At 38.2% G+C, this 25,627-nt stretch overlaps 1 protein-coding gene and 1 long non-coding RNA gene across 4 annotated transcripts in view; one reads left to right on the top strand and one right to left on the bottom strand.

Annotated features, from left to right (window-relative positions):
• Positions 1-25,627, bottom strand: part of LOC139675546 (uncharacterized) — a 164,447-nt gene that overhangs the window by 57,445 nt on the left and 81,375 nt on the right. The gene's annotated exons all lie outside the window — the stretch shown is intronic.
• RASGEF1A (RasGEF domain family member 1A) overlaps positions 6,902-25,627 on the top strand; it is a 152,495-nt gene continuing 133,769 nt past the window's right edge. For all 3 annotated transcript variants that reach the window (XM_071563353.1, XM_071563354.1, XM_071563350.1), the window contains exon 1: positions 6,902-7,423. The gene's annotated coding sequence lies outside the window, so the exon portion shown is untranslated. The remainder of the gene's footprint in view (positions 7,424-25,627) is intronic.

Below are 25,627 nucleotides of genomic sequence, written 5' to 3'. Positions count from 1 at the left end.
TGCTCACTGCTGGAAGGGTCTAAGGCACAGTGAACTATCATGGGAGAGAGTAGGGAACAAGGAGACAAAAACAGGGCATTGAGAGCCTATTCTGAAGGGCCAAGCAGATACAGAGTTAACAAATGTGTGCTGCATGCAAGAAAAGATCAAGGGAGCATAACAGATCTGTACATTAACACCGAGGTAGCATCTCTGCTCATAAACCCACAGTATGGATAAAACAGACACAACATACATAATACTCCTTCAGGGTATGATTACAAAGAGGTGGTTCTGGAGGAAAATTGAGACGGTTTTACATATAATCAGGGCTGAATAAATGCACAGAAAAATCACATCTTTAATGAATACATGAAACTAATTCTAAGATATCCCATACTCCATGAGCATCTTTTTCAGTCCTATGCTTCCTGTTCCAAACAGATTTTAAGCAAATAAAACCAGAATTATTTGGCACTACAAATTTTCCCTTAAATTTTACTTGTATTACAAAAAATTACCTTTGAGCCTGATGTCATGGTGACTGGGCTGTACTGTCACTATGTTGCATAATGGGTGGGTGTCCAACAAGAAGGCAGGAGATCTTTAAAGGGCTGGGCCACTGAGTGAAAACGTGAATCAACCAAACAAAAGGAAGGGCAGACAAGAAAACCAATCTGAAGTTTACTAAGATTTTAAAACAAAGTCACAGATAGTTTTTCTATCATTACAAAGGAAGGATATACTTAGAAATAACAGCCTGCTCTGAACCACTCCCAGTGTTGTAAAAATAGAATCTCTCTTTCCACTGGCTGCCCTATTTCTGGATTTTTTTATTCTTTTTTTTTTTCTAAACCAAACCCAATTGTTCTGTATTGCTGTGACCTCAGAGGCTGGACTTCAGTCAGATCAGGCATCCCTGTGTGATTAGTCGAGCTCTCCTCAAGTCTCATGCAATTAAAAGCATCAATACTGACACACATTAATGACAAAAGTTAATGCAAGGGCTAATTGAGACCATCTTCCTCACAGGCCATTTCACAACATTAATAGCGCAGAAAGCAGCCATTAATATGTAATTAAATTTCCGGGATGCATGGGCTATCAAACCAGGTAGCTGGAACCCTTCTTCACACTTTTGAACCTCTCATTACCTCTGGAGCCCAAAATAGCCACTGTGCCTGACAATACTGTGTTAATACCTTCCCCTACAGAAGCAAACTGGCAACTACCAGTTCTTCCAGCAACAAAAGCAGCTCAGTGGAACAAGCTGCATTTTCTAAATTTTACCCATCAGAAAGATACCAAGTCACAGATTATTAACTAATATTTCTAGTGTACAGGCATGTAAATATTTTGCTAACAGCAGACACCAATCTCTCAATTTCAAGGCTCTAAACAATTTATTTGAAAATATAACTCTCATTGAAATTAACTGATTTCATTAAGAAAAATTTAAAAAATTGCAATTTTAATTCCTTCTGATTCTTTTGCCATGCTGCATCAATTGAAAAAGATTCAAAGTGCAAATTGCTACTCTGGGATTGAAAGAGATGCTTCCACAATGTTTTAGGGAGAACACTATAATTTTGAAAGTCAGGTCTTTGTTCATATCATGTTACATAAAAAAAGATAGCAGAGGTACATTTTCCCACTTTGGGCACACAGCTTGAGCTACCCAAAGTTTCTGGAACTGTTAGCACAACCCAAATATCAGTCTGAGTATACCTCAGTATGAGTGCACTTGCCACGGGGCACTTTTAATGCTTTCGAATAAACAGCAGACAATCACTCATGCCAACCCCTGATAAGAGTAAAGCCAGAGAGCACTGCTGAGAAAAGGCATCCAATTTATCGCTGAAGACGCATAAAACTCCCCGTATTGGACTATCTGTTCTCCTGGCAGCTGCAAACTACTTGGGCTTTTGGGGTTACTTTAAACTTAAAATTTATTTGGCTTCTATGGCAATCTAAAATGAAGACATTTTAGTATTCTGGAATAACAATTGATAGGACACACTTCCCAACTCCTCTAAGTCAGGTATGGACTTTGTCATTCAACTCAAGGCATAAATTTGTTTTCTGGGAAGAGTCTTAACCACAGAAACTGACTGGATCTGAATCTATCATCCATCTGAGGTGAATTTTCATTTATCCAGATGAACTGTTTCCAAAATGGACACATTTCTGGTAAGAAGGAGAAGGAAAGAAGTGCTAGCCTAGCATTTGAATGGACTGCTAATTTTCCAGCATAAAAAATATTTTGTTCAAGAATTCTCAGCCTTAGAGTTTTACATCTTTCTTAGTTCAGGTAAATGTTGAGAGCTTTGGTTTTGTAGTCATACAAGAATTAGACTACAAAACTCTTCTAAAAGCACCAATGCTGCAAATATTTTTGGTCACAAGTTAATAAAGAAAATAAAAATAAAATTAAGGCTCAAGTTCCTAAGCAGCAGCTGAACCAAGGGGATTTTTTTTTTGTCAGCTATTCTTCAGACACCAAAATACTGTTTCACAACAGAAACTGCAACTTAAGCTACAGCATTAAAAACCTGCTATAAAATCTGTTTTTCAAGGGCTCAGCATCCATGTGAAATCAGGTAGTGCACATTATATGTCAAGGCTACTGCTTTAGAAACCTGAGATCATCTCCTTGATGCTCAGGGATAGCAATTCACTGATATGGTGCCACAGAATTATGTTCACTTAATACTCTGCAGGAAGGACCATTTATCTGTTTACAAAAATATTCTTTCATGTGAGAACATAGAGATGGGTTGCCCATCTCATAAGATATGTGGGCAGATACAACAATTGCTTAAAAAGCTGCTGCAGAAAAAAGAAAGGAATTAATCACCTCCCCTTCTTCATGATTAGGATGAACAGAGAGAGTCAATGTATTTTGACAGGACTATTTTGATGAAGCATTGCATTGGACAATGCCAAACTTCCTAACAAACAAAAATGCTGAACTGCTGTAATAGGAAGATGGAAGCAACTGAAAAACTCATAGCATGGAAGCATTCAGAGAATGCAGGCAAAACCAAAACAGTCATAGGTTGTTCTGCGTTGTGGTACAGGAATGCAATCGACCCAATATAGTGCCTTTTTGCTAAATTGTGATTTTTAAAAAAATTTCCATTTTTCACAAAATGGAATTGGGATGAAAAATACAAATTTCAGTTTTTCTGTCAGCTTCAGCAACGGAAAATATTTTTCCTAGTTAATACTACAGCTTATTTATCTACAGACAAATAGTAATTTCTTTTTTTACATGGTCTTATGTTCTCCACACCATTCCTCATATTTCAAAAGTAAACAGAAACACGGACATGCACAGCTAAAGGCAGCTGTGTGCAGCCATCTTTTCAGCCAAAGTACTCAATCATACCGTTTGTCTAATTGGTTTTAAAAGCAGAGTTTTTCATATTTATAGACATATGGATGTAATAACTGTCATGCAAAAAATCCACTGGTGTTACAGAAAGTTCAGATTTTTGACTATAAACACATTTTAAACATCCAATGTAATATTTTGGGTTGCAAACTGAGTATTGACAAAATGTAAAACCTTTGTAGTGGTTTTGCACTCTGGAATTGTACTTTGTAAGGCAATGATTTCTGAATATAGCAGATCATCACAGGAGCAGGTTTGCCCTTCTCTCAAGTTTACATTACTTTCCAGAGTTAACATCCCCTTGCGTTAACATCAAAATAATGCTTGTGAGAGAAGATAGATCAGGTCTAATGGCTGGAATTTTTTATTGGAGTTTAAAATAACAAAATTTTCAGCACTTAGACTGAAATGAAACATTTTGAATTAAGTGTAACTTCAGCAACTGAACACCAAAGCATATGCCTTTAGAAGAAGGCAGCAAAATAATACTTTAAAAAAAGCTTTCTTCTCTCCCTGTATGCAACAAAATACAAGAGGTGTGAAGGGATGAAATTAGAGAAGCAATAACAACTTGGATACAGAAGAGTACGAAATAAGTACATGGGTTATATTGCTTCAGAAGAGCTCAGGAAAATCACTGCTTTCCAGAGACTTTGGTAATTTCTTGAGAGGTGCCCAGACACTCAACAGATAAAACTAAACAGACCAAAATATGATTCTGCAGTGAAAGGATTTTGTTGTGTTCCGTAAGTCCAGGAAAAGGACCAGCTCTGACTTCATTCCATTTGTATATTCTGTGACTGTTTTGCACATGGAAAAGAAAGAAAATCACAGCAACCCTATTCTGAGTAAAAATAAGTTTTTCTTTCCAGATGCCCTCCTGTGTTCTTGTCTTTGCCTGAATTGGGTTTGAATACTGCACTGATACAGATGTCACAGCTTCCCCAGGCAGCCTGACCTTTATGGCAGCTACAGACAAATGTGCTGGCATTACAAGTTTTTGTGTTCACCGTTGCCTACTTCTCACAATTTAATTTGATTTTTCACCTGCTCACTACCTCTGGAGCAAAGACTTCCAAATATTTTGGCAATTCGTAACCTAAAGACTTTTTTGGCATACCCAAATCCTCACTATCAGCTCTCAATCAACCTCTCCAGAAAAAAAAGCATTTCTGTCATTAGCTACTGCTTTTACCAAAAGACTGCGTGGATAACAAATAAATGGACATCTGAGAGAAGTCTATCCAGGCAGCTTTTGTAATATGAAGCTGTACAAGTGGAATTGGAACTTAGTCCATATTTCTACTCTGATAAAGACATTCATTGACAAAACAACAGCAGCAATCCTCCCAGCCCAAGTGAGGGACAAACCTTAACATCTTTCATTGGGTCAAATTTCAATGGAGAATGGAATTTGCAATGAACTAATAAAGTACCCTCTAGGACAAGACTACAGAAAGAAAATAAGATTTTAAGTGAGCTCTCCCTTTTTAAAAACATCCTCACGTTCACTTTTATATTAATACTAATGTCTTGTTGATGGGAACATGAGTTGGCGATATGGTGACACTTCTATCAATATGAAAGGTAGAATGAACTGCACTAAAGAATAAGCTACTAAGTCTGTGGTTTTCTGAACATGCATGAGTGTCAGTACAGTCACTTTAATTGCTCTATGCACTCCCACCCTGCTGTAGAGGATGCCCAGTCTCAGCCACTGCTGTCTGTCACTTCAGAAAAATGTATTTAATAATTTTGTTATATCCTCTGTCATTGATACCTGTCCCTACATTGCCTCTCTCCACTGAGTCTTCTCAATAGCACAGAATCTTAAAGGACAACTCTGGTACCACACAGAAGCATATTCCTTGTTAAAATAGATGTCCTCCATGGCATAAAATCTTTTTGTTCTCCTACCCACCAATTTTCCAGTTGAGGTCTGTTACACAGCTTACCTTGAATTCCCCTGCAATACTGGTTGACTTCTAAGTGACGTGAATGAACCCTGGGTAGACAGAGTATACACAGTTGATTAACCAAGATGTTGCACTTCTCCATGGTCACTACCCAGTCACTACCAATGATCCATTTTTCCTGATGAGTGTCCACAGGGAGTTCAGACTAAACACTCTTATGGGTATTCTTCACGCTGTTCACTCAGAGGGTTGGAGGAGAAAGCTCCTTGTACTCTACAGCAACACATGACTCACAGGTATACACTGTTCATGCCACCATACAGTGTTGGAAGTGGAAATTAATGGAGGCGGGTGGGGAAATGTTACCACATTGGTTCAAATTTTCAGCGGGAAAAAACCCCACCAAAGTATGATTTTGCCTGCAATCAGCCTAAGAAAACATTTCCCAAGTTCTTGGATATGAGCTGCTGTTCTGCTTCACTATGAATTACAAGGCCCGTAAATCCCTAGTACCTTTGGTAAAGTCAGAATTATATATATAATTAAAACAAATGTTAAAAAATATCTAAAGAGCTCATATCTCATTCTCACAGGACCACTCTCAGCCTGTAAGACCAGAATAAAAGAAATCATGATTTTGTACTCTGCAGAGGGAAACACAGGCAGAGCACCTAATGGATATGTAATAGGTGCAATCATTTAGAGGGGATGAGAAACTATACTAATGTTTAGTTTTCTAATCAAGAATGCATACAAAATTTAGCTCTTCCACTTTATTCTGTTATTTATTCATTCTTTTGCTTGTTTCCTTTGGGAATTAAGTGTCAATTAATCAGGATTAAGACCATCCACTCACATTCACACTGCAGAAACATAAAATATGAAACACCCCTACCCTTTTTAGACACAGATGAATTTGACAAATATTCAGAGCATCTGAACATGGTTTGCCACAGAAGTAGTACTACAAATAATTTTTAATAAAGGGCATTCAAAAAGCCCAGAAAACCCCTCCAGATTTAGTAAACTACTTAGCAAATATCAGGTACCTAAACACTTCTTCCATTTTCCCAGTGACACTAAAACATTTACAGCTATCACCAACTTCTTTGATGTTGTCCTGCATTAGTTTCCTAAAAAATCTTTGTATAAAACACATGCCAATACAAGGGTTGTGAGTGCAATGAAATTAAAACCTTTGGAGTCAGGGTGATTAGCAACTAAAAATGCTTGCCCAGAGAAATCCCTGCCACTTAGTGAATGTTACCCACCCCAAAAGCTTGCTTTTTCCTCTTGAGAATTATTTTAGGAGTCCTCAGAAAGGCTACTGTCTAGCACTGATTTTTGATCTGCAGACACATTTAAGATGATAAACCAGAGATTCAAAAATTATCCCAACCTTCTTCTAATAGAAGTAACCAAGAAATGTCTCCCTCCCCAACTTATCCAGTATACAATTTTGTCGTTCTCAAAGTATTTTTCTATTTGTTTTTCCCTCTCTGATGACAGAACTACTGCCCTTGTCCTTGGTTTCTCACTCTCAGATAAACAGCCTATAAAATTGCTGCAAGAAACCAAGTGCTGCTTTTTGCACAGCCACAGACAGACTCCCTTTGCTGAACACATTCCGCACAGAGCATCCATGCCAGCCTCCAGAAGAGAGAGATGATCATGTAATTGCCGAAATGCCGAGAAGTTCCTCCGAGCACGAACTGAAAAGACGACAGGAGCAGGGAGGCTCTAAAATCGCAGAGTGCATCATATATTAAAAAGTAACTTTTAGGCAACGCATTGCGAGGCTGAGTACCAGGCAAAGGGGAGCACGCAGCCACATGGTATATTCCTGCCTCTGCCTGTCTCCTCTCTGTCTTTTGGTCCTTCTCTCCGGCTTTCTCTCCCACCTCCTCTCCCCGGTGCTGCCTTCCCCTCTCCCCCTGCCGCAGGCTGCAGAATGGGACACGCTTGTTCCCCAGCCAGCCGGCAGCTGTCACACAGCGGAGGCAGCCAGCAGCCGGTGCGAAGAGTGAGCCTACTCTGTCATTTAGGATGACTCACTGGAATCTGGCATTAATTTCTCTTTTTCTGATAGTGGACGGAGAACAACCAAAAAGCTACACTGGACTAGACCAAGGTAAGAGATTTAAAACTCTTTTTTTACCCTAAAGCCACCCGACGCTTTGAGGGTGCCAAGCTGTGTGCAAAAGCTGGCACTGGAACTAATTCGGTGGGTGTCTGAACACCTGGCATTACATGCCATCAGTGTGTCCTTCTGATGTTAACCCTGTGTGTACCACCCAGCTACACCCCGGGGCAGAGATGGCAGGTCAAAATAGAACCTAGTGACTGCATTTTCTCCCCTTAGTGCAACTTTTATGGCTGAACGACCACCTGCTTCTGCAGATACAAAAAGCTTCTCAATATTGCTAAATGATCAGCCTTTTGTGTTCTGCTGCTGGGAATGTAGCGTACCAGGCGTCAGTCATGGACTCTGTGCATTCATTCCCACAGCGGTTGTTTCATCACTTTAATGAGTTGGAATTCCACAGTTCACAGAAACGCTTCCCCTCCTCTCTGAGGGGTTCTCATAGGATCATATAGATCAGATCCATTTTCAGGTTTTTCAAAAGTAGTGCTCACTGAAACCACCAGAACAAGTCTGCTGAAGCACAGGCAGTGCTGCACTACATCTTCTGTCTGCATTCCTCTCTGTTTTTTTCTGCTGTGAATCAAAAATTCAGCATTGCAGGAGGAGTTTTGCAAGGACAGTAAATGTCTCTGGCATAGCAATTTAAAGTAAAGGGAGAAGCTGCTTCTCCCCATTCTGAAATCCTGGCAAAATTCTCTTCTTCCATTTTCTGAGGAGGTACAGTATTACTAGCAGAGTTATCTAAGCAGGTTTCTGCTGAGGCTGATTGACAGTTTTTAGTTGTGATTTCAATGAAAAGCTTTCATGGAATGTCTACAGCTTCATTTCTGTCAATCCAATGCTTTTTACCAAATGGCTTACTTCGGAGGGTGACACCTTTAAAATTAACCCAGCAACCTGCTTTTCTAAATCTATAAACAGAGTATCAGTGCACATTGCAGAATCTCACAGTCTTACCTTTGGATCTTTAATGGTGTAACTGCAGTGGAAGAAATTTGGTTGAGTTTACCTGTTCTCCGTGCTGTGGAAAGTGTCACTTGTAACTGAATTTACCAATGTTTCTTATACATTATATGGTATTTTTCTGCAATACCCTACACATTCAATTTGTTCAGACCTTCTGTTTACTGGCAATAGGTTTATTAAGAGTTGACTTTTAAAGCCACAAAAAACCTGCCCTGACATTATTGCTATGCAAAGGAATCTCTGATCAAAGATGCACGTCCCACATGGATCACATCTATGCAGATGAACAAACAGGTATAAGCATTTAACACCAAATACCATTCAGCTTCTAGGTAGTCACCAAGACCCAGAGCCTCCTGACCCAGTATAAATATTCCTGGAATGAACTCCAATGTGACACCAATAAACACTCTCCTTAGACACTGCCCCTCCATGTAACCTTTAAAATAGATCAGGGGAAAAAAGATTCTTTTTTGCAGAGAACATACAGGACTTAGGTACAGAGCTTCAGGAAGAGGTAGAACAGCTTGATGTGTCACTATGGATTCTGCCTCATTTTTCATCAGAATATAGTACCTTTTTCCTATTTACCAATACTATGTTTTATTTTGAATCATTTGGACAAATGCAGAGAATTTAGGACCTTTTTTTTTACTTTACTATTTTTTTTCTTAGCATTTAGATATCTGACTGAGAAGATACCAGATTATTTCTGGGGAAAGTAATTCTAAAGTACAATTTACAAAACAGATCATTGTGGTTCTGTCTTTAAGCAGCTGATAATAGTCATGCTACTTATTTTTAAATGAATAGCTATTTATTGTATCCAAGCTTAGTCACTTGCTACTGTAGCACATGTCACAGTCTCTGGGGTCTAAACAGCTATTTTTGAGCCTGTCTGGCTAATGTCTAGAATAGAAAATTATTCTGTTCACAAGTTGGTTGTATCTGTGCTATTTTCCTTTCTTTTGAGACATCAGTATATTATCAGTTTTCATCCATGTGGCTCCTTTCAGGTGGAATCTTAGTCCATTTAAATGCAGACCATTTACTGTGATAACAGTTTATTGTAACTTAGCAACAAGAGCTAAAAAAATCAAGTTACATCCATCACATATGCAAACCTTATATTGTGCTGCCCTGCACTCTGCAAATTAAACCCTTGAGATAAATGACATTCTAGACCAGTCAGTTTAATATCATTAGCTGGGTTGGCCAGTTGTTCTAATTACAGAAGTCAAAGACTGCAGGAAGCAGCTGCAAAGTCAGCACATGTGCAAGGAACTGTTGGTAAAGCACAAACACATGTGTTAACTTGAGGCTTCTTTGTTGCAACATGAATTATTAAGGAAACGTATGGCATTTAATATCACTGACAGAAAAACAGTCTGGCTATAGTCCAGGTGGTAAGACTTGTGTGCGTTGTATGGGGGTATCACTGGTCTTTCTCTGAAGCTTCATTTCTGGTGTCATATTTTCACTCAAATAACCAAACAAGCACTTCCAATGCTATTTCACTATGACTGGAGGCTCTTGGGGCATTAACTTACTGGTGAGCTGAGAGAAAGCAGGAGGAAGATCAGTGGCACTGCAAAGAGCTGCTAACACCTACTGCTACCTACTGTCCTACCTCCAAATTTTACTGCAAATGGAGAATCCACTATCCATGTAATAAGTTGAAGGGGCAATAAGATGCAGAGCTGTTATAGTTGAATTGGTAGGAAACACTCCTAAAACACAGATGCTCAACTCTGGTTAAGCCTAAATAGATTAAACCAGCCACAAACTAGCTAAGTGGAGTCAGGCAGCTGATGTGTGGTGGGGATCCCCTCAGCTCTGAGTTTCACATCCCTCTTGGCATTTCACCTCCACAAACTGAAGGCAGGAGAGGCAGAAGTTTTGCTCTGCTTGTTAAGTGGATTCAGTCTTATAACTGATTTCATTTAGAAAATATATGTTCGGCCAAGTTCTTCAGCTCAAAAAAACCAGCTTAAATAGAAGCTGCTTCAATTCAGCTCTCTGCTACTTCTGTATATTTCATTTGAATGTTAAACCCCATCCAAAGATGAAGAGCTCTAAACAAATCAACAAGGTTTTACACATCAGGAACATACCAGCTCTTGATAACAACCTCTAGAAAGGTATAAAATTCATCCTAACTGCTCAATAAACCTTATTCTGCACACAGACCTGCAGAAATGGATAAAGTTTCATGCTACATTGCAACAAGCACACTTAGCCACCTTCATAGGTCCCTGTTAATGTCACTGTAACTCAAGCAGCTGTGGATCTACTCACTGCACCCTGAACAGAGTCCAGATTACCTCCTACCCACTGCATAGTACTTTGTTATAAGGTAAGCAAACTGTACCTACAAGTAACATTTTGGGCAGTTCTCTTAGTCATCATTAAGATGGTACTTCAAGTTGAACTTTACACAGACCCTATTTTTAGAACGGGGATATTTTGCACACTTGCTATACTGCTTTCCAGGAACTTCTTGTGATGGTCTCATCAATTAAGAGCAAATCTATTCTTAGTCTAAGGTAGGATATTCATAAAAATGTAAGGCAATACTCATGATTAGGCAATACTTTTTCAGGAGAGCATTTTTCTTTCATCAGAGTAAAAAGTCTTTGAAGCATAGAGTAGGAGTTGGAAGGGACCCTCAGGATCATCGAGTCCAGCTCCCAGCCCTGCACAGGACACCTCAAAAATCGCACCATGTGCCTGAGAGTGTTGTGTAAATGCCTCTTGAACTCTGTCAGGCTTGGTGCTGTGACCACTTCCCTGGAGAGCCTGGTCCAGTGCCCAATCACCCTCTGGGTGAAAAAAATTTCCTTATAACTTTCAAACACACTGTAAACTAAGGACGAATGTACTTTCTGAAGCACTATTACTGCCTTCTTTACCTCAAATTTTTGCATTCCTCAACAAAATTTACCACACTCCTGTAGCATTTTCAGTCCAATAGAGTTTTAACCTTGGAAGAGTACAACCAACTGAACTATAAAGGATTACTGTAATAACTGTGTAATGTATCTCAGGATGCATGTATGAAAATAGTATCAGAACCTAATATAAACACAAGGTAATATGTCCAATTTCAATCACAACCCAGTTCTAGCAGACTCTTCTTTAAAATAGTCAGGTATTTTAAGTTTCTCTTTAATTATTTTGTTAGGACTAATACATTTTCCATTAAAATCTGTATTATTTCTGTATCTTTTTAAATCCAAACAGTATTTTCTCTGAACTAAAACACAGATGATGCAGTTTCCAAGGTACCATTTTAGCTCCTTCTTGAACAAACCAAATAAAAACAATACTGTCTTCACCACAAAGTAGCTTTTTCCATACTCTCCAGCTTTTTCATGTAATTGGGACTTGTGAAAAATTATGTCTTTCAATAACTAAAAGAACAGGAAAATACTTTTTTCTTAATAATTTCATTAACATGTGAAAAGTCTTTTCCCTCAGTATCAGCTTGCTTATTTGTTTTCCTTTGTAATTTAAACTTCCAAAATGATGAATAAACTAAGTATACTAGACATGCATTCTCTTTAGGTTTTGAGGCAATTTCATTATTGAGTTGTTTGGCTAGTTTAGGAATGCTGTGTTAAAGACAATCTTAGTGAATAAACTAACTGTTCAAAGGGAAACACTTCTGAGAGCAAAGAGTACATTATCTAGAGCAGTTCCACTGTGACACATCTGAAATGGATGTTAGACATAATACAATTTTTGGTTATACTCAGAAAGGTCTATGCAGCTTTTCCTTCCTATGTCTCTTTGTGTCTTTCCCAACCTTTTCATGTTAGTGGCATGTGTTTGAGAAAAATGTTCTTATTCCTAAGGGCACTAGCAGTGTTGGCTAACATTTAGCAGAGCATGTATCATCCAAGTGATTTGTAGGTTACACAGAGGACAATACCATGATACACACACTGAAGCAAGCACAGCAAAAGCTATCCAGGAGCAAGCTTCACTAATAAAACTATTGAGCTTTTTGATTTATAAAGGAAGTCCAGAGTGACACAGTACTTGAAACCATATAGCAAATGATGAACTTGCATGCTGCAGTAATACTGGAGTTTTATGGGACAAGACCAACGCATCAAGATGGACAAGAGCACCAAGTTTGTGGTGGTAACAGAAAATGAGATACATAACCCTCATTTCTTTCCATCTTTTCTAACCAAAAGACTCAAGGCTTTTTCTACATCCTAAACAAGTTCTGTCAAGTAATTTAAAAAGATAAACCACTCAAAAATCATATGAAACTGTGTGCTATGTTTACATACATGTGCATGTATGACACCATAAAAGTTCCAGATGCTAAAGAAGCAAAAAAAACCACCTTCAAAACAGAAATACAACCACAGCTTCACAAATCACATCTGATCATCTTTGAGACACGGTTCTAGGAAGAAATAATAAATTTAAATAGGCATCCTCATATGAATAGAAAAGAACATGGAACTTTGAGCAGACTAGCCTTTCTTCAGTTCCTAAACACCTACAAGTTCTGCTTTGCTTACAATCATGTCCTTGCAATTTTACAATCACTGATATATAATTTCTAATATACTGAATATATAGGAAAGAAATTATCCTATAAAACTCCAGGATACAGTAGAGGTCACAAAGCACATAGGACCCTGCCATGCCAGGACACAGTGCCCTCCTTGAGGACACCATTGCCGTGATGGACAGCAAAGCAATGCCATATCCTGCCAAGAGCCAGCAAGAACTGTGCATATCCCATCTACTGCTCTCGGAGGCCAGAACAGAACAGAACTCGGCCAGGACAGAACTAAAAAAAGACAACCTCTCTCTTACAAGGAAATGCAGAAAGCTTCTATTACGTTAGAGTTGTTAACTTCATTACAGCTGCTAACTGATTTGAGAGGAAAGGAAGTAATGCAGAAAGACTTACACTTCTAAGAAAGCCAACTACTGCTATGGCTAGTTTCTTCACAAGGGAAATGAAAAAGTTAATTAACCCTGTTATCTGTGGTCTGAAATATTACACCGGCATTGGTGTTTATCTTTTGTGAAACAGCTTTAATGGTGCTATTTACACCTTTACATTTTTCTCATTGTTTTGCTCACTGCCCTCTGTTGCCACTAGTATTATTAAACTTTCAGTATTAGTAATAAAACAATTACTGAGCCTCTCTGTTGTTTAACAGGTTTGAAACCTCAGGAGTTGAAAATAATTAAGTTGGAGATTTGTGCTTGCAATGAAGTCTGATATTTGATGAAAAAATAAAAAAAAAAAAAGAAACCTAACAGAAAGATTCATAAATCTGAAATTCAAATGGGACCACTGAATAACTGAGCCTGACTTCCAGCATACCATAGCAACCCTGTCATTTCATCCAATTTTACCTGTGTCAAACCCAGTATCTTGTATAGATAAGTCCATTATTATAAAAATAGTTTCAGATCTCAAAAATGATAATACAGGCTGCAAGTGCAGGACCTTACAATTGCTGATTACAGCAGAACAGGATCATTCCTGCCTGCTCAAACCAGCTAACCTAAAGCTCCCCACCTTGCAACACATTCATCCTGGCTAAGCACAGGAATTTAATCTCAAAATCCATTCCTCACAGAAAGCTAAGAAAACTTAAAAAATAAAGGGAAAGTCATTAGCAGACATGAGCTAGAATTCAACAGAGATGACAGGTACTTCTACCACTTGCTGTTTAAAAAAGCCCCAAAACTTCTAATTTTAAAAATCTCAGGAAAATTACATCATCACACTACCAATTTTGAGGTCTTCTTGCCTGAATAATGTACTTTTTCCTCAGCATATTTTCCTGGATAACAGGAACTTCTAGGTTTAACATTAATCAAAAGCTTGTCAGTTCTGCACCTCAAAAGGTAAATGTAAATATTAGCGTGCTCTGTGCAATTTCTTGCAAAGGGAATGTATAAAGTTCTCTGGAGCCAAATGCATCCTTGCCATAAAAGATTAAAAAATGAAAAGATGGTTTTTACACAGTAGGAAAGAACAGGAGGAGGAGAGATAACCCTGTGCAACATTAGAGTAGGATTTACAGACACAGAAAACTCCTCAGTTCCCTCAGCCATTCTCTGTACTCCCTATAACTGCCTGAAAAATCTGTAGCATTGCTTCTGCAAAAGAATAAAATGAACACAGCTGAGGCAAAAAAGGAGCAATAGAGAACACTGGAAAATGAAGGGAAAAAATGAGGGAAGGAAAAGCAGAAAAGTATTTTCTCCCCTTCTTTACTCTCAACATTTCCAAAACTTATAGTGGATTTAGAGAAGAAGCAGCATAGAAATAAGGATTAAGACACAAATTAATACAAAAGAAAAAGAAAACAAATGCAAGTCATAGAATCATGAAGGTTGGAAAAGACCTCGCAGATGATCAAGGCTAACCTTTGCCTGAACACCACCATGTCAATTAAACCATGGCACCAAGTGCTATGTCCAGTCATTTCTTCAACACTTCCAGGGATGATGACTCCACCACTTTCCTGGGCAGACCATTCCAATTCCTCACTACCCTTTCAATGAGGATGTCCAATCTGAACCTCCCCTGGTGTGGCTTGAGGCATTTCCTTGTTCCATCACTGCTTGCCCAGGAGAAGAGGCTGAGTCCCATCTGGCTGCACCCGCCTTTCAGGAGTTGTAGAAAGCTTTAAGGTCTCCCCTGAGGCTCCTTTTCTCCAGGCTAAATGCCCCCAAGTCCCTCAGCTGCTCCTTCTGTGACTTACTCTCTAGAGCCTTCACCAGCTCTGTTGCCCTTCTCTGGACACATTCCAGCCCCTCAATATCTGTCTCAAAGTGAGGAGCCAAGAGCTGGACACAAAGGGAATGAAATGAAGTTGCAAATAGAACACATGGCTAATTTAACAGATATCCCCTTCCCCAAAGCCAGGGCTGTCCTATGGTCCATTACTGAGGACAGGAACTAAAACATGGGTCTTTAGGCCCAAAGCTTCTGGCAAGGCACCTGCACCTTCAGCTCACAGTCCTTGTGGAATGGATGTGGGGATAATGCCTGTTGGGGGAGAGCAAGGGGCTGGGGCATGGAGGCTGATGCTGCTACAGAACAGATACCAGAGCAAAAGATGGTTGTCACTCTGACATTAGTTTATTGCACATTACAAAATCAATTCAACAGCTTTCATGGCCCTGTCAATCACATTCTGAAGCAGTGCAGGACAAATGGATTTTCTCTCTGACAGTGGGATAGGGATCATGAATTCTGATCTTTCTGTTGGATAGTTCAGTATCCACAAATTGTCAAGACAGCACAAACCACACTGAATTTTAGTTTCCTGCTGCCAGTACACAATGGTGCCGATCCAGAAGGAGCAGAGTCTTGTAGATGTTGGAGGTATGGGACAGTGATTTTTGTGATGCACAAAAGAAAGAAAAGGCTTAGGAACAACCACTGAAATACAAGAAACCTGGTGCAAACATCTCCTTAAAAATAGTGAAATAGTAGAGAACTGTAGTCTATTGAAGAAAGAAATCGTGAAGGGAAGAAATGTGGGTGCTAGTATGTCACTGGTATAAAAACTGAAAGCTGTAGTACTGAGTGGGGATTTGCTTTTCACCTGTTATGACTCAGAGCCATGTTAAATTACTACAACTTCTTTTCACTGAGCATCTTAGATTGCCAGAGCCAAGCTTTCTATGTCAGTTAACCTGCCTGGGATTAAAAAATTCTGCAATATTATCTGTACATTTTAAGTGAGAAAAACCAAAAGAAAAATCAAGACAAAAGCAACTCAATATGTATTATTTAATCTAGTATCAATATATAGTCACTAAATAATGGCATTGTTTTTATCCTCAAATCTGCATTTTTAACTCACAGTGACTAATATCCCATTCATACACTGCTTCTTGATATATTTTGACAGCCAGAAAATTGCTCCTCTGCCTGAACTTAGGAAACAATTTATATTTTGAGGTGAAAATGTAAATACAATAGGGCACAGAAGAGATAGCCCAGTTGTCCTCTGGTAGACATGACAATCAGTGGTACATACATTCAGCCCTCATTAAGAAACCTACAATCACACCCATCTCTGTGAGTACCAAACTGTTTAGACAATAGAGCCTAATATTACTAAAATGTTATTACTGTTGTAACAGCACAAGGACAGGCACAGAAGAGAAGAATAAACTAACTTTTTCAAATTGCAGATTTGAGAAGAAGTGAGAAAATTAAGTTTCAGGTCCCCACTCTGGAATGCAGACTGATGTCCTCTAAGTGGTATCTCAGCCTTCTGCAGTCAGTCTTTTGTAATTATATTTCATGTAAATACAGAGCTTTAATGACCCACCCTGCACTTCTGATCACTGCTTAGGCTCTGACTTGAAACTGCCAGCTCTGTGAACATAAATAACCAAATCTCTCCAATAAGCCAGGCAGTAGCTGACTCCAGGGTTTTAAAGGTCAATAATTTCTTTTAAAAAATCAATATATTTGTAACTAGTGTAAAAGCTTCCAGCCTTAAAATGTGCTTAAATGGACAATCCAACAGAGCTTTCTTCCAAGCCACATGAATTTTAACAATGCTCACACTTGTCAGTTTTCAAGTTGTTAGAAGTCCTTTTACAAGGGATGGGGAATCCTGAAGATTAATTCTGCTCCTTTCTGGGGAGCCACCACTCCATGATCCCCTATTCACAGCTTAACACAGACAAGAGCTACTGTTCAACAGCAACAACTCAGGTACATTAAAACAGGAAAAGTGTGCAAGCAATAGTCAAACAATGCCATGTTGCTGTACCTAAGGAAGCAGGCATGCTGTGCTTCACTTCCCTGAAAGGAGCACTTGCTTTCTTTTAGCTCACTCTGTTCTCTAGCTATTTCTGTAAGAGTCATCACGGTTTTAAAAAAAGAAGGAATTGTCTGTGACCCAAAAGAAATAGTTGAAGAGAATGCTCCCCTCACCCCCAATTTGTATAAATGTTTGTGCAATAAATAAGGATCTAAGTAAGTGAAATCACTGGCCCTTCCTAGAAACTATTTGTTGAGTTAGCTATGACACATTTAATTTATTATTTATAGACCTAAACTTTCACATCATAATGAGATATGCTAAAGCAGACTTGAATACTACCAGTTGAAATAGGTGTGATTGAGAAATGCATTTCATTGAAAGCAATTCAGATAATTTGATTTCCCTTTGTGCTCCATCTTCTACTGTGTCCACAAGCAGCAATAAATCAGAATAACTGCTACCTAAAGAAAACCTTAAAAGAAAGGTTACAGCAAGGTACAGCTCATACAAGAGCCTACATGAAAATAGCTATAAGTGTTGCCTGTGTTAAGTTTTTTAGACTCCAAGGCAAGCCTCATAGTCCCTTGTAAAAGAGGCTCACAGAAAACAGGCTAGGGAGTAATACAGGACCCACAGGAACTCAGTTTCCTAAAATTAGGTCAGCACTGGTATAAAATTAGATTCAATGTTCTGCTGACCGAACTGAAAAGAGGAGGAGTAATTTTTAATCGCAAATTTTTAAGAGTTATATCTTACTGGAAGTCACCAAGTATGTGCCACAAACTTGCACAGTGGTTAGCTCCTTCCTCTTGCCAACACTGCTAACACTCATTTGAAGTCCAAACACAACTGAAACTTATAAATTAACTATGAGGGACAAATTGTTTCTAGTCAAAACAGAAAGCACTATTTAGACAAATGATTATACTCTATACTTACACAGCATTCAGTATAAGACTTATTTATCTACTATAATTGATTTCTCAATTAAATTGTCTGATGAAGTTTGGGGGGAGCTGTGAAACTAAAACCAGAAAAATGAACAACACACAAAATCTTAATGTACTTCAAATCACCCAGAGATTCCAAATAAATTGGTGAAGTGGAGATAGTAATTATAAAAAAAGTATGATGTAGCAACCTTGGAACATACTGAACAGTGATTTTGAACAATAACTTTCAAAAATCAATTCTAACCATCTATTGTCTTACAATGCAGCATCTCTAGGCTTAGAAATTAAACTCTGGGGAGAAAGAAACATTGCTTTCTAGTAATGAATGAACTGACCTTGTATTACAGAATCACCTGAGTAAAACAACCAGACAGGAGCAATGAAAAAGAAGGCTACACAAAAAATAATGCCCATTACTACCTTATCAGTATTGCAAAACTATTTCAAAATATTGTATTATAAACTTGTTTGACCTACAGTAAGTGTCATTCTGAATTGCAGTAAATTGTATACCTACCCACCCCACCATTCAGTCCCACTAAGGTTTCTTTCCCTGTGGATCCCTCTCCAGAGGGCTCGGTGCAAGGACTGACTGAGGCAGATCCTGCTGACTGCAGGATTTACACAGAAATCCACAAGGATGTTCAGAGAACCTTTTGCACAAAAAGTCCAGGAAAGCCCTTTTGTGGATTGCAGTGATGTGTAAGGATATTGGAAAATGCCAAGAAGGTGATAAACCAGACGAAGGTTATAAACCAGATTTTGACAACTCTGGGACAGAATTTTCCTGCGTACCTGGGGAGCAGGACAACTAGGGGAATACAGGATTTCATTGCTTTGCAGACACAGCTACTCCAGAAACTCAGGATGAGGTAATCTAGCCCAAACATATCAAAGACTTTGAAGAAAACTTTGTCTGATTCCTTCAGCATCAGAGTATAGCAAAATAAAGCATATCCAGTATAAAAGTCTATAATTATCTTCCTCCAGCCATCTCACATTGGTCCTAGTTCATGGTTTATAAATGACAGTTGGGAAATAATCTTCTGGGCTACTAGCCTAGAAATAAGACAGGATGGGGATTTTTAATACTATTTTGAAGAGTGTTTATCTGGAACTGTAAATTGCAAGGAGCGTGGCTTCCTCCTTCTGCAGACCTTGTACAGCACATCAGAAGAAAGTTAATGAGTGCCAGTATGGGAAGCACTAATGAGATACCAAACAGTGCTTTGAAGAGATGTGTCTTTTTGCAACTAGAGAAACATGTACCTTTCCCTTTATATGATCACTGATGAGGAACTTAGTTCCCAGCAAGGGCTCTACTGGGATGCAGGAACTCCTCTAGCCTGTTCTGCCACAGCTTTTGAGGTTTTACCATAAAACTTAAGATCCAAATGAATAATCACATTATTTCCCTTAGTGTTCTCCAGGGGTGATACAATGGGCACTTGCAACGCTGATGCCTTTAAGCTTTCACATCAAACTCCCTGTGCAGGCTTATTACCTGCTGCGCTTCAAATAGCACATGTGAAACCAGAAACAAGCAATTACTTATAGAGGGGACTCTAAGTGACAATGGTTGCCATAACCAATCCATACAATGAAGCAGTATGCCAGGAATAGCACTTTATGTATGTGCATTTATGGCACATGTGGCAGCCTTAATGAGCAACGAATTGATAAAATGCATGCTGTTTTGTCACAAACTGCTGGGAAGCATCTTGTTCTCATACGTGCTGGGGATCTGAAGTCCCAGTTGTGCTTATTTTTGAAAAGTTCTTGGATGAAGAGACTTCCAATCTGCATGTGGTATTTTGTGCCTGATTAATTTTATAGATTGTGCTATGTAAGAACTCTCTGACTTACTGAATCCAATATCAATTTTAATCAAACTCTAGTTGCTTGCTAATTTGGAGACACAGGGTGCCACTCTATTGGGTTCTGTAGATGGTTTGCTCTCCCTATACATAAATAGTTCAGAGAAACCTTCTGGCACACCTGTTTCTTTCCAGAAGAATGGGCCTGCACAAGTTTTTAACTGCACACCTCAAGGTTTCATACAAGAAGCAATTTAAGAACAGTACAGTTAATTGATTTATACTCCTCTCTTTGTAACTTTCCAACATGATAGTAATAGCAAAAAACAAACTTCAAACTGAAAACAATTTGTAAACTGAAACAACACAAAATCTAAGAATGACAAAAATTAGGAATATTACTTGTATAGACCACTGCGCAGATTATGGAGAGTTACAAACAATCTTGTGCCACAAGCAGCTAGCAAATGTTGGAAAATATGTGTGAACCTGTGCCTAACCCTGCAAGAAACTGTGGAACTGAATAAGGATTTGTATGAAATTCTGTTTCACTATCATGCTCAACAAATAATACTCTGTGGGTTGCTGGGTCTGCTTATTGTGTAAATCAACAAAAGCAGCTTCTATGCCCCTGTTCGCAATATATAGACAGTACCTACATGAATCCAGTCAATCTCTGAAAGCCATTCTCCACAGGAGAATTTCTTTTTGTCATCTAATACAGCATCTCACTTGAAGGTGTCTGTCCTTCAAATCTTACAATAACTTTATAGTGAATATGTTCTTATAAATCCAGTGTTAGATTCAGGATAATTTCCCTATATGGTCTGCACAAGCCTATAAATTCTTTCAAGATCAGGGTTCTATCCTCTTGTGTTTGCAAGTTTGTAAAATTTTTTTTTTCATTTTAATGCTTGCTGTTTTTTCCTAGATGGCATATTGTATGTCAAAGAAAAAGAATTAGCTTTTGTGACAGGTTTTGGTTGGTCGGTTAGTTTTTATTGGTTTTAAGTTAGGCTACCCACTGAGGACACACACCCTCTGGAGCTCCTAAAGTAGAAAAAAGCAGTTTCAAACCAGGACAATGGAGATTTTTGAAAACATGATGACTACACAACACCTAAATGGTTATTTTTATGGCTAAGGCAGGTTTTTCTAACTAAGATTATGTATGAAATATTTTCCAGAATCACCTTCTGGCAAACCAGAGTGAATAGAAGGTCTAGAAGGAACACTGCCATGCACTGATAAGCTATGAAGTCACTGCTGTCACAAACACAGAGTGAACGGCTTCATGTAGCATCTAGAGGACCACGAGCAAGTGGACAAAAGAAAAAGAAAACCAACAACAAATAAAAAGGAAAAAAGAGAGCATTTTAACTTCAGACAGTTTTAGTTATTTTTTTTATCACTGGACACTCAAATAGCAGCTTTGTAATAAAACTTAAAAACAGAAAACCCTACCAATAGGAAAAGACCTGCTTTGTTGATAAGACCTATAGAAACAAAGGGAGAAAAGTTCTTGTGCTCACTAAAACTGATAGATATAGCTAATTAACAAGACTATACTACCTCCCACAAAACTACAATATTCTGAATTCCATGCCTTTCCCTAAACTACAGTATATGATTCTATGAATATTGTACAGACCATGACAATACTTCAGAAACATTAGCTGATCTTCCCTTCCAACTCCTATAGCAAGGTCAGCACGGAGTTTCCCATGCAAACACACAGGTTGTGCCTGCAAGACTGACCATAGGTGGTTTTAGTAATTTGTACTATGACTCCAGCAAAGGATTGCAAGCTCCAATCCAGCTCTCTCAAATGCAGTCATACCTACATTTTTCTTTAAAAGCACAAAATTAAGCTACAAAATCAAGTCATCAAGCTAATATGTATTTACTGGCTTTATCTAAGCACTTGTTCCACGTGCATTGGCTGTGATAAGCCAATTAGATTCTTTTGAGACCTGATACCATCTGTTGAAATCTCTGGCAGTCCAGCAGGTAGTAGTGTCTCAGTCCCTCAGTGGGTTTCACATTTTTCCACTCAGAACTTCCAATCACCCTTCCCAGTGCCAGAATGAAATTGAAAATGAGAAGAAAAGATTTAGTTATTTTTCTATTGTGAAATGAGTAATAAGAGACAAAGCATGCATTTGTGTATGTGTAAAGTAGGTTCTTGCATTGCCACACTAACTGCACTTCTGATTTTACCTTGAAGAAATAAAGGTTTTTAGTTGTCATAGCAACCATGTTAACAAATAGCAGCACAGATTTTACACAAATGATGCAAATATCAGGAGTTGGGGATAGTCTAACAGATTTTTATTAGATCACCCCCCAAAATACACACATTAGCTAAAATAAATCCATCACTTTTTTTCCTTACTGCATACTTCTCATTTCATAACAGCAAAGGTTTTTGTTTAAGAGGATATACCTGTATCAAGAGTCTTTAAATTTGATATACCTTACCTTTCATACCTGAGAAAGGCATCACATGATTGCAGCATTCTTTAAAAGGCAGAAACACATTTGCATTAATGCTTCTCTCAGTGAGCTAACTGGGGGGCTATAAATACAGTTCTTGTCTTCAGGATTACTTAGCAATTTTGCTGCTTTGAATTGGAAAAAATAAAAGCAAGGAAAAAGATAATCTTCACAGAGAAATGAAAAAATGGGAGAGAATGTTCAGTACATCATTCAAAAATTAATGATGAATCTGTCGGTTCCTTTAAAAAGCAAAATTTTATAAAGGCTAAATTCTGCAGATTTCAACACCTGAACATTTCTATTGCATGGGGTTTGCTGGTCATATGCATTTCTGGAATAAATTACTGATAGTCCACTGTATCAGATACTAACTTGGGCAGTTTTAATTCTAGAGAGAGCAAATTTTAATATTACCTGAAGTATAGTAGCAATGACAATTTGCAGTTCTCTAAACCCTTCTATCTTCATACTTCCTTCAAAGCACTTCAAATATCAGTCAAAAATATTGATTTGAAATATGGCCACAGTTTAAGGATAAATAAACCAAGATCCCACCTCAAAGGGATAGGAAACTTTGGGGTATAACAAACCATAGATCATGGCAAAGACGAAGAGGTGATTAACTATTCCAAACACTGAAGCATTTGCTCAGCTTTTTATAAGCCAGATAAGACAGATGAAGTTTCCCAAACAATGTCACATTTAAAAATTTATGGATCTATTTAAATAAAACCACAGTGTATGTGTACAGACACTTGTTTAAAAAAAAAAAAGGCCACAAATTTTAGCTGTCTGAAGCATCATTTTGAATTCATGTCTCATCTCCTTAGCCAAAGCAATGACTTAGCTCCTGCATTAAATTTGCTTTACACTTCATGCAGCTATTATACTAGCTCAAAAAATGGCTTTCTTCCAAAGTCTTAACTAACACCATGTCAAAAACTGTTCAATACAAGTGCACTCTCATGACACCTGGCAGCCAACAATAGCAGATCACTACAATTATGCATTTCCACTTCACTGTCCATTCCTACCTGAGAAAGATAGCAGAGTCCTGAGAAAAAATTATACAGAATATTCTTACAGCAGGAAAATGAAATTAAAATCCTATTTTTCCTTATTTGTATGAAAAAATACAGAGGGGAAGGCACTACTCTTCCTACCTACAATTTCTTTTTATCTCTGCAATAAATCCCATTTCATCCATATCTGGTTGGTTTGATAAAGTTAAAAAGCTCTTTTCTACACAAATGCTACAAACCCAAGATGAAATAGGTGCTACTAGGAAGACTCATTTCTAAGAATTTTCTCCTTTCTGCCCCTATTAACCTCCCAAGTTTCTGTAAAGGGTTAGAAATACTAGCTTTTACATTTTGAAAATTTTAGCAGCAAGTATTCATTGCCAGCAGATAGCAAAGGAGCTACTGGGGAAAAGTTCCTTTTTTTATTTTTCTGCAAGTTGTATCACTTTGCTTGGATATGCAGGTCTTATTCCACCTACCCTTAAAATTGACTGAGCTCTTTATATGTTCTATATGTCTCTGGCAGGCAGCACCTCGCAGAGCCTGCACCAGCCAACCACACTCTGTGCTTATTTCCATAGGGATTTCTCTCCCAATATATTCTAATTATGCCTGAAACCTTTACAGAATAGCTTTCATTTTAAAAATAGCTCACAACCCTAACATACCAGAGAGCAGATTCACTTCACCTACACCAGGCAGACCCCACTGCCGTTTGGCAGCTCTCAACACATTACATTTTCAGGATTGCAGTGAAGGAAAAAAATATGTCCACCTAATGCTTCAGAGAGAATTTAGATAGATATATACTATGCAGTATGGGGTGATATTCAGAATATGGGATTAAAAACTACCAGAGGTGTAAAATCCATGAAATGGATCTTAAATGTCCATCAGTTAAAGCAGTATTGATTTTACATCTTACTAGCAGTGGCTTCCACAGACTAGCATTCTTCACCAGGATTTCTATAAGGGTTTATTTATTTATTTATTTGTTTAAAGAAATTGTCATTTTTTTAGTAAGACATTTATTTGGAAAAGTTTGAAATTTTTCCAGTCAAGAATGAATATTTCTATTTATAATAAGACATGTTCTGCAATAGTTAGTAGGCCAGGGTACCAGTCCCCATTTCCAAACTGTAAGGAACGCTTTTTGTAATCACATTGATGGTTTTCAGGAGAATTCTCTTCATAATATGACAAGTGACAGACCTTAATTGCCAGTCCCTATCTGCTGTATGGTTCAGGTTTAACTGTGGTGTGCACTATATGCAACACTTTCTCTGAGTTCCTTAGGAGTTCTAGATGGTACACAGACTGGTTTGGAGAAGAGCCAAACTATTTACTGTACACATACTGGAATTGCAAGACAAATGTCTGAAATAAAATCTTCCTAGGGCAGGAAGGCCAGATATATTCAACATATGCAATAAAAAGGACTTTCTGCAGCTGCTCTTTCTTCCATAGTTGGCTGGCCATGCGCAGACCACCTCATGCCAGAATTGCAAGCAAGACCTAAATATTCAGGTTTCAATGTTACAGCAGATTATCATACACTGAGTAACTCAGATCCCTTGGCAACAGAACATCAAAGCTAAACTACAGGAGGACCAAAAGCCTGGCCTGAAAAAAAGTTCTTTAGATGTACCATGCTCTGCCAGTGCCATATAATGTAATGCTATGCAGACATACCCCAACTAACATGCATTCCAGCCAGTAAATTAACAGATGTGCCTTAACGTACTCCTCCTTCCAGGTTCATTAATTCTTTTGAGAAACATCTTGCTAAAATATGGATATCTCTGCATGACGCTATGTTATGTCCCAAAAATTTAGAGAAGTAGACAGCTTTGGCAGATTTCAGATTAAAAAGAAAAAAAAAAGCCCTTGGACTTTTGCAACTCATTACTGCCAGCCCACTGCATCGAATCACACTCTATATAAGAAGTCAGTTAGTATAATACTCTTTTTCTAAATTTTTTTTGAGAAATACTGTTTTGGTAATTAAGTATAAGTGCACATGTGGTATATTCAAGGAATTTTTCTTGTGCTTCAGAAAGAGGCCAGTCTAATATAATCATAGAAATTGAACCACTCCATTAGAGACAAGTATAGTAGCAGTGCAAGCTGCCTTCACAGCTCTGAAAGC

Source organism: Pithys albifrons, chromosome 9, assembly GCF_047495875.1.
Source record: "Pithys albifrons albifrons isolate INPA30051 chromosome 9, PitAlb_v1, whole genome shotgun sequence".
Classification (NCBI taxonomy): Eukaryota; Metazoa; Chordata; class Aves; order Passeriformes; family Thamnophilidae; genus Pithys; species Pithys albifrons.
This window is presented reverse-complemented; position numbering and strand designations above follow the sequence as displayed.